Consider the following 9,345-nt stretch of genomic DNA (forward strand, 5'->3'; position numbering starts at 1 on the left):
GTTCAACCTACTCTCAGCAGCCCAAATGCCCGAGCCCATGCACCGAGAGAGGATGTTCAATTAAGAGGTAAGTATAGGCCTGGAGACATGATTTAGTGATTGAGAGTACTATTCCAGAGAAGCCAAGCTTGTCTCCCACCACTGATGTCAGAAGGCTCACAACCACTTGTAACGCCAGTTCCAGGGGATCCAGACCCTCATTTGGCTTCTACAGGTACCCATGCACAAATAGCATATTCTCTCTCTCTCTCTCTCTCTCTCTCTCTCTCTCTCTCTCTCTCTCTCTCTGACTAAAGAAATATATCTTTTTGGAAGATGAACTTGTTTAGCCATACTAAAGGTCAGATATTAAGAGAATGTATATTACTACAGACAAAGGGAGGAATCCCGCATGGTGGGAAAGGTGTCGATTCATCAGGAAGATAGGACACACAGAGAGTGGCATCTGGACCATCCCACTCCATCTTCCTTTCTATAAATAGAAACACACAACTTCAAGAATCTATTTAAAATATATATTGTACCACATAATGATTTTTAACAGTTTTTTTTGAAAAAAAAAAAAGAATTATGACACTCTTTCATGTACATACCAGAGAAAATTAGCCATTTAAAAAAATTCACATAGGAAAATTTGATAACTAAAAGAATACATAAATTGAAAGTAGGCAAATTATCTGTAACAAGGATATATTTGTTAAACATATTCATTAAAATATGCCAAATTTCACTATCAAACATGTTGCTTTGCTTGACTTAGTACCTATTTCATATCAACCAGATTCAATTGCTTTGATCTCTATTTTAGAATATCTATTTCTGAGCTATAAACTGCTACCTGCATATCCACAGACCAGCTATTCTGCTTTTCTCCAAGTTTTCTGAACTACAGAACTGAAGCCTGGATTTCAGGTAGGAATTCAAGCCTGTGGTTATCCACAGGAGCAGAGGGAGGGATCTTCACGGTGTGGCCGTGAACACCTTGCCCACATTCTTAGAACAGAAGCAACCATGCAGAATTCCAAAGCTTCTCTTAGTTCTCACCCTGTAAACTGGCTCTGAACTTGGTCACCGTGCCCTTCTGCATGTTCTGCATGTTCTGCATGGGCATGCTTGCTGACTTTAAATCTATGCTATGCCAGAGAGCAGGGGATTCCAGCAGAGAGAAAAACACAGAGCGAGACATGGGATGACACTAACTGCTCTGTTCTACTCTTGTTTATCCAGGTTGGGTTTCAGCCCCACTTCAAGACCTCCTTGTATATCCATTTGTAGTGTGTTCCCAACCATCACACGGTTCTTGGGTTGCACTCCAAGGTGACCAGAATACAACAATAACATAAAAGATTGTCAGGGACCAACTTCCATCTTCTCCTGTGTCTGTCTTTCAACGTTTGTCAACAATAGCAAGCAGACCTGCTTGCCAAGTTTGGCAAGCATGGCTTTGACATCTTTTGCTAGGATCATATACTGTAGATTACAGATTTGCCCAGGAAATTGACAGGTGTGACAAATGCTGGTCCTGGGCTGAAAATAACATTCTTTAGCCTGTTTCCTATTTTCAACACCAGCTTGGTTTCCTGGATTGCTCCGTCCCAGTATCAAGTCCTCACGTACTGTAAGAATGAAAGTACTCCTTAATGAGTTCAACTTGAGCTCAGTCACAGATGACTTCAACCCCTACCTAGTAGTGAAATGTCATAGGTCAGAGCCTTATGACCTAATGAAGTATGAAGCATGGGACCCGTAGAGTTGGAAGAATTGACTTTTTAAAGTAGATTTTCCAAATCCAGCATTCCCTCTGTTTATCCTTAAAGTTGAAGGCAGAGGAAGGCGGGCAGGGACAGGAGAGTGTGGAGAAGGTCTGTGACAGCGATTCTGTAGTTACAGGAAGAGGATGCAAATCATCAAAATCTCATGTCCCAAGAGGTTCAACCCAGTTGAGTAGTGGCGAATCCAACACGCCTCTCCTGCTCACCCTGGCTGTTGATGAGTCTGTTTTCTAGGTTGAAGAAGACCAGAGATCCTCAACTTGGGCTTCCCAAGCCACCGACAAACTCACTACTGAATATATTTTATCAGCATATTCATCAAAGGGTTGCATCAATCAAAACATAAATATTGGACACGACACAAAAAGCTTTGCCAACCTTAAGGGGAGCCATCTGGATGTCTTTTCTTATGCATAAATTGCTGACTTTTCAAATTTCTGTCATATGTAGCGTTCACTCCCTACTTGCATGCCTAGGGAAGACACGGCAATTACAATCCAACCTAAAGATGTTCTTTGTCAGTCTTAGTTTAATGGCTGACCATCAGTTTATGTTGGTGTCACAGCATGTTCCCATCTCTGGACTATGTCACAGTGACCCAGAGGACCACATGTCCCCTTTGTGTAAGCTGAGCTCCCAGGCTCAGCACCTGGTCCTGTTCAGAGAAGATGGTCATCTACCTAACTCATTTTATAGTGTGCATCTTCGAGCATCTTGTTCTATGCCACTGGACAGGGAGCAGATGCGAGGGGCGTCTGAGCGAGTTTAGGAGAGAAGCAGCAGCTACAGAACGCTGTCGGATGAATCCGGAACAAAAAAATCTGCCACTATAATCCTGCCAATTATGTCTTCATGCCCTGCGACCTTTACTCCAAAGTCGAAATTCCACTAAACCTGACAGATTTTTCTGGAAGGCTCATCTGCTCACAGCCACTGTTAGTGTCTAGCCTGTCTTCTTCCGTGAAGCTCTATAACAGTCATTTAAAGGTATTAAGACCTGATACCTCAGGAAAAAAGCAGACTACAGAAATGAAATCTCCAACCTTCTCACAGACTGAACTGTGAAACAGAGTAGTCAGTCTCCAACTCTATGCTTTCTTACGCTTTCAGTGTGAGATACCTAAAAATCTAAGCTGCAGCAGTGTGTCAAAATAACACACACATCAAATATCAATTTAGCAGGCACTTTGGAGACGGCATTGGTACTTTTTAGTACTAACTATACTGTCCTGATGTTCTTTCCATGAATAGATGAATGAAGGAATGAATTAATGAATGAAGCTTTTTGTCATAGTGTGTATATAGATTTCTACATGTCTATTAAAATAATACCTAATAGTGATATTCAGTGCAGACATCCAGCTACTACACCAAGAATAAAGTAGAATCCTGTTGTCAGTACCTCCTGCCTCCACACCTCAGGAAGACACCAGCCAGTTGTGGGGTTGTGGCGGCTTGAGTAGGATGTGGTTCCCCCAGGCACATATGGCTGCCACTTGACCTCCAGCAGGTGGTGCTGTCCTGGGAGGCGGTGGCAACCTTGGGAGGAAGGATGAGCTGGCAGAAGTCACTGGGGCAGCCTCCTAAGGATGAGCCCTTCCTCTTTCTGCTTTGCACATGCCTTTTGCCAAGCTGTGAACAGCTTCTCCCTACACATTCCCAGGCACACTGATGACAAGCTCTGCTTGGGCACAAAGTGACAGAGCCAGCCCAGCACAGACTAAAGCTCTGAAACCCCAGAACTTTGAAACCCTGCACTAAACTCCAGTTTCTTCTGAGTCCTTTGGAGTTCTTGTCAGGTATTTGATCACAACAGAGGGAAGAGTAATAAATAGAGGAAATTATTTTCTCAGGCTTACAGCTGCAGCCGGATGCCACCCCACAATCAATCTTTGACAATGAAAATAATAGCAGTAAGCAAACATGAGATATATCACTATCACTTTAGATTATAGGCAAAGCCCCTTCCTGGCACCATGGAGTAAGTTAGGTCGAGTCAGGCTGCAAAGCCAGGGAGAACCAGTGTAAACTCTGGGGATCCACAGGCTCATGTTTCTATAGCAGAGTCACACTCTGTTCAGGGAAGTAGCCACACTGGGGAAGGCAGGAAAGAAGGGAAGAGTGGGGGAAAGGATGAGGAAGGGAAAGAGGAAGAGAGAGGGAGGGAGGAAGGGAGGGAGGGGNAGTGTAAACTCTGGGGATCCACAGGCTCATGTTTCTATAGCAGAGTCACACTCTGTTCAGGGAAGTAGCCACACTGGGGAAGGCAGGAAAGAAGGAGAGAGGAGAGAGGAGAGAGAGAGGAGAGAAAGAGAGGAGAGAGGGAGGGAGGAAGGGAGGGAGGGGAGGGAGGGAGGGAGGGGGAGGGAGAAAGGGAGGAAGGGAGGGAGGGAGTAGGGCTGAAGCCAGTGCCAGGCACAGTAGGATTGAGACTGGAAGGCTTCTCTTGGAAGTCTTCTCATTTTATGCTAAGGAAGGAGGTGTGGGCTTTGAGATTTAAACAGGATAATGAGTGGCAATAAGTAGGAGGAAGGAGAGAGAGTGGGGTGTGTACGGGGGCACTGTGTGATGTGCACTCAAAACCTGCATTGTTGTGGAATTTGACATTGTTGAGATCAGTGAGGGGGCTCAGCTCACTGCGGGCCTGTTTAGATCAGCAGTACACTGGATCCCTCCATTGTCTTCTTTTAAGCAAAGGATCTGAATTGCTGGGTGAAGCTTAAAATATTTTGCATAAAATATCTGGCATCAAGTCTGTGTGTATGTTTATACATACAAATAAACATACACATATAAATGCATTCATATGTATCACACACACACACACACACACACACACACACACACACACACACATTAGGGACAGGAAATGTCTCAGAGGTTCAGAGTGAGTACTGTTCTTATAGGAGACCCAAGTTTAGTTCTCAGTATCCACAACAGCAGGCTTACAACTGCCTGAAACTCCAGTTCCTGAATATCTGGTGCCCACTTCTGGACTCTATAGGTACTTGCACCAACATATCTACATACCCAGCACCCTAAATACAAAATTTAATAATAAAATAAAATCTCTTGATTAAGATAGGGTCTTACTATGTAGCCCTGGCTATCCTAGAACTCACTATGTAGATCAGGCTACCCTCAAGGTCACAGAAATCCGCCCATATCTGTCTCCCAAGTGCTGGGATTAAAGGCATGCACTATTGCACATGGTTAAAAACAAAATGAAAACTTAAAAAATAGCTGAAATAACATTTAACCTTAAGATGTCCAGTATTTTTACATCATCTTTATTTTGTGAATTTAGCTTGTTATTTGAAATACATTATTTTATGTTACACACACATACATTCACATATAAACACATACACACACTCACATATACACACACATATATATATTTACAACTTTGTTTACATGGGAGGCTTTTCTTTTTTTTTTTACATTTTTAGTTTCACTGGCTTTAAAAAAATTATGCGTTGCGAGTACAATAAGATACTATTGAAATGATCCATAATTATAATGAATAAATAAGAAGATACTCGTTTGCTATCTCCCTCCAGTAATTGAATCAGGGCATTGGAGCGACTGACATTAAAATGACTGACTGTGAGTTTCCAACTCTCCTTATTGTTAGTTAGAGCCAAAGGCATCTCATAAACTGGGTGGAGGGAGGAGTGGCGAGCAGGAATCTAGTTAAAATAGCCATAAACCTCTCGGTTGTCTGAGGGTTGGTTGGAGAAACAGGAATTACTTTTGTAATTTTAAGTAAAAAGTTGTGTTACTATGGAGAATTAACTAACATATCGAACACACACACACACACACAGAGAGAGAGAGAGAGAGAGAGAGAGAGAGAGAGAGAGAGAGAGAGAGAGAGAGAGAGAGAGAGAGAGAGGAGGGAAGTAGGGAGGGAGAGAGAATCCTGAAGACATGCTCATTACCCAGAGACTCCACACGTGAAGAAAATCCTAGAATAAAATGGTTGGGCTGATTGTGAGCACAGCAGCTCCTGTCACTGCCAGCAGAGGATGGGGTTGGGAAGGACGGATGGCAACAAGGATGAATGGTCAGGGGTGACCGCTGCGGCTTAGATGACAGGTTCTTACTGCCCCCCTTTAAACAAACCAGAGGAGACTCTTGTTTGAGTTTAAAAGAAAAACAGATTAGGTAAAAATCTTAACAGCCACCAAGAGGATTGGTAGAGAATAACTCATGCACCTCAAGTTAGGCATAGAACAACAGCACGCTGAATAAGAAAGGAAACGTGTGGACTGGAGATACACGCAGCACTTAAGGGAACTTGATGATCTTCCAGAGGACTCAAGGTCTGTTCCCAGCACCCATATTGGGCAGCTCACAACAGCCTGCCATTCAACTCCTGAGAACCTGACCTCCTCTTCTGGCCTCGACAGGTATCCATATGCACATGCAGATAGACATACATATACGCAAGCACAATTGCAGAAATACAACTATTTTTTTTAAATATTGAAAAGAATGGAAAAGCACCCCCAAGAATGCAAGTGGGTTATTGAGCTGAAAAAAAGGACTCAGAGCCTCTACAGGACTCTATGAAGCAATACAATTGGCAGCTTGATGCCAGCTCCTGACCACACAATCACAGAATTATCAAGCAGACATCAGCATGTCCTTATAGGGAAGTGCCCAGTGCCAGCCTCAGCTGGGAGAGGGATTCCTGAGGAGGGGGTGTTTGGGGCAGGGAAAGAACAGCTCAACCTGAGAATAACCTGATAGCACTGCAGTCAGCTCAGGATGGCTCCCCAGACAGCCCTCTGCTCCAGACAGCTCTCTCTTGCTAGAAAAACACCTAGCAAGCTCTATGGATAGCTCATGGGTTTTCTAACCAAAGTCAGAAAGCCTGCCAGAGAAATTCTATAAAAGTACTTCAATAGTTCTCTAGATTGCTCATATCATGCAGACAAAAAGCCCAGACTTATTTACACACCAATTTTATCCAATCATTTACCCAGGTTCCCTTTTGACTACCTCATGAATCAGCATTTTGTGACCTTAACCCCTTGATTCTTAGAAGAAGACAGCAGGTATTATTTTTGGTTTGGTTTGGTTTAACATGGCAAATGAATCCAGAGATCTGGCTGCCTTTGTAAGCATAGACAATAAGCAAGCTGGGTGGGATCCCTGTCCTGAGATTACCATTTGAACCACTCCTGACCTAAATTTGCTCCTTCCCAGACAGGCCTTGAGCTCAGTAATCTCCCTCAGAGATCTGTGTGCCTGTGTGTCTCTGATCAGCAGTCTCATTTGTGTACCTGCCTTGTTCTTTTAGGTCTGTGAAGTTCCTCGTACAATTCATATCACATCTTAATATCTTGCATAGTTGAGAAATTTATATTTTTAAACTCATGTTTTCGGAGTTCTTTCCCACAGCCTTAAGGGCTTTCCTGAAGGTCACAGCATTCACCACCTGGCTGAGGAACACGTTCTCGCCTACTGGACTGTGTCTAGTTATCGTGGAGCCACTAACATTAACAGGGAGTGCATTTCCTGAAGAAGGAACATGAATATATGTATATTATACAAAGAAGTTTCACGTCTAGCAACGTGGAGGCCAGCACGTGTGGAGGCCAACAATCTGCTGGCTATACTCCAGGGACAAGAACTGTGTCACATCATCCCTTCCACATGGCCATGTAGGGCTCAGTAGAAAGGCTTGTGTCTCTGTACTTTGCTTGCCAGACATAACACACCAGAGCACTAGAAAGTGCCTGTTTCATTTCTATCTCCACAACTCTCATGACTGGATCAAGCCAACACAATCAAAACCATACTCAGATCTCACTTGTAAGTGTGAAACATCACTGTCGCCATAGCAGAAAGCACAGCAGAGCACATCACCCTTCCATATCCACCTCAGCTGGAGTCCCAAACCACAGCATAGGAGTCCCGAGTACCCACAGTTAGGAATAGGAAGTCATGGGAGACCCATGTCTACTTTATGCGGGAAACCACAAACTCACTCATAGAAACAGGAAGTTGGTTTGTGGCTGCCGGGTGTAGTTCTCACGCGGTTTGAGGAAGTTCTAGGGTGTAGTATGGCAATGTGAATACAGTTATCAAGACCAGAATTCACACATGGAATCTGTCTGAAAGGGTGCATTTAACATTCATAATAATAAAAATATTTCTTTTATAATAACAAAAATGGTAGAAACATAGCAGAACTCTGCATAGTTGAGGGTTCTGCTGCTGTCCCTCCCGTCCATCTCTCCCACCCCTCACTCCCGTAGCCATATGAAATGACTGAGGCTTGAAAAGACGTGTGCTTCTTAGCTATTCTTATTTTAGATACGGGGAATGTTTGGGGGCTAATTTGTAGTCAGTTTCTTTCATGAGGGTAAGGTGAAAATCAGTTTAAAACAGGCGGTGTTCTCCGTCTTTTGTTACTATTACAGCATTTGAAGGTAGTTTATAAAAAGTAGAATGTTATCTTGGTTCACACTTCTGCAGGATTCTATCCAGGGCACATGAGCTTGTTGCTTTAATGATTGTGTGTAGGTGGCCCACTGTGGCAGCATCATGCTTTGGAGCCAACTGCCAACTGCTCACTGTATGACTGGGGGTGAGGGATAAGGGGTGAAGGCAGAGGAAGCTGGACCCCACAATACCTGCCAAGGATTCACCCCTCAGTGGTCTAAAGCCCTCCCCATCAGCCCAGCCTTTCAAAAGACCTCCTCGTAAGGTCCCGTTGGGAACCAAGCCTGCAACACACGGCCTGGGGAACATTTCCTGTCCGTATCACAGGAGAAGGAACAATTTATAAAATGCAAGAAACTACTGGTTATTTTACAGTAATAGCTGCCCTAGAGCTAGAGGACACATACCCAAGAAGCTCTGTTTACAAACACAAACCTCATGTGGATCTCACAGACATTTTATTAAACTAACCTCTACAGAGAACCTGGAATATGAACGTCTCAGAAGGTATTTTCCAATTGGCACCCCCAATAGAACAGTAGAACTTGACACCTTTAGGATTCCAGCAAGCTCACCAACCTACCATGAACTAACTCCTGTCTTGCTCTCCCCACCTCTCATCCCTGTATTTGCCCCCTCCAGCTCCCACCTTCTCTCCTATACTTGTTTTTCCTCCCTCCATGGAAAAATCTCTTGCTAAGTTTTACAGGTTGGCCCCAAACTCAATAACCACCCTACCTTAGTTCCTCAATCCTCAGATTGTAGCCATTGTACCAAGATCCCTGGCTCGATTTTCTTCAGTTGATGTTTGACCAACACACCTGAAAATTTCAGCTGCACAGAGAACAAGAATGGTTATTCAAGAAAACAGAAAAATGATCTTTAGACTAAAATGTACATATTTGTGTATAAAGCATAGAACACTATAACATCAAAATCCAAACCCTTTGGAGACAGTAAGCAGATACAACCCTGTACCCTCAGCCAGAGCCAATGAAACCATAACAGAAATTCCTTAGCTGGGCGTGGTGGCGCACGCCTTTAATCCCAGCACTCGGGAGGCAGAGGCAGGCGGATTTCTGAGTTCGAGGCCAGCCTGGTCTACAGAGTGAGT

The 9,345-nt window shown here is 43.7% G+C and overlaps 2 pseudogenes; both read right to left on the reverse strand.

Moving 5' to 3' along the window:
* Nucleotides 1–1,133: 1,133 nt before the first annotated feature.
* LOC110322083 overlaps nt 1,134–9,345 on the reverse strand; it is a 10,504-nt pseudogene continuing 2,292 nt past the window's right edge.
* Nucleotides 6,627–6,682, reverse strand: LOC115064097 (annotated as a pseudogene).

The sequence above is a fragment of the Mus pahari genome, chromosome 5, assembly GCF_900095145.1.
Source record: "Mus pahari chromosome 5, PAHARI_EIJ_v1.1, whole genome shotgun sequence".
Lineage (NCBI taxonomy): Eukaryota > Metazoa > Chordata > Mammalia > Rodentia > Muridae > Mus > Mus pahari.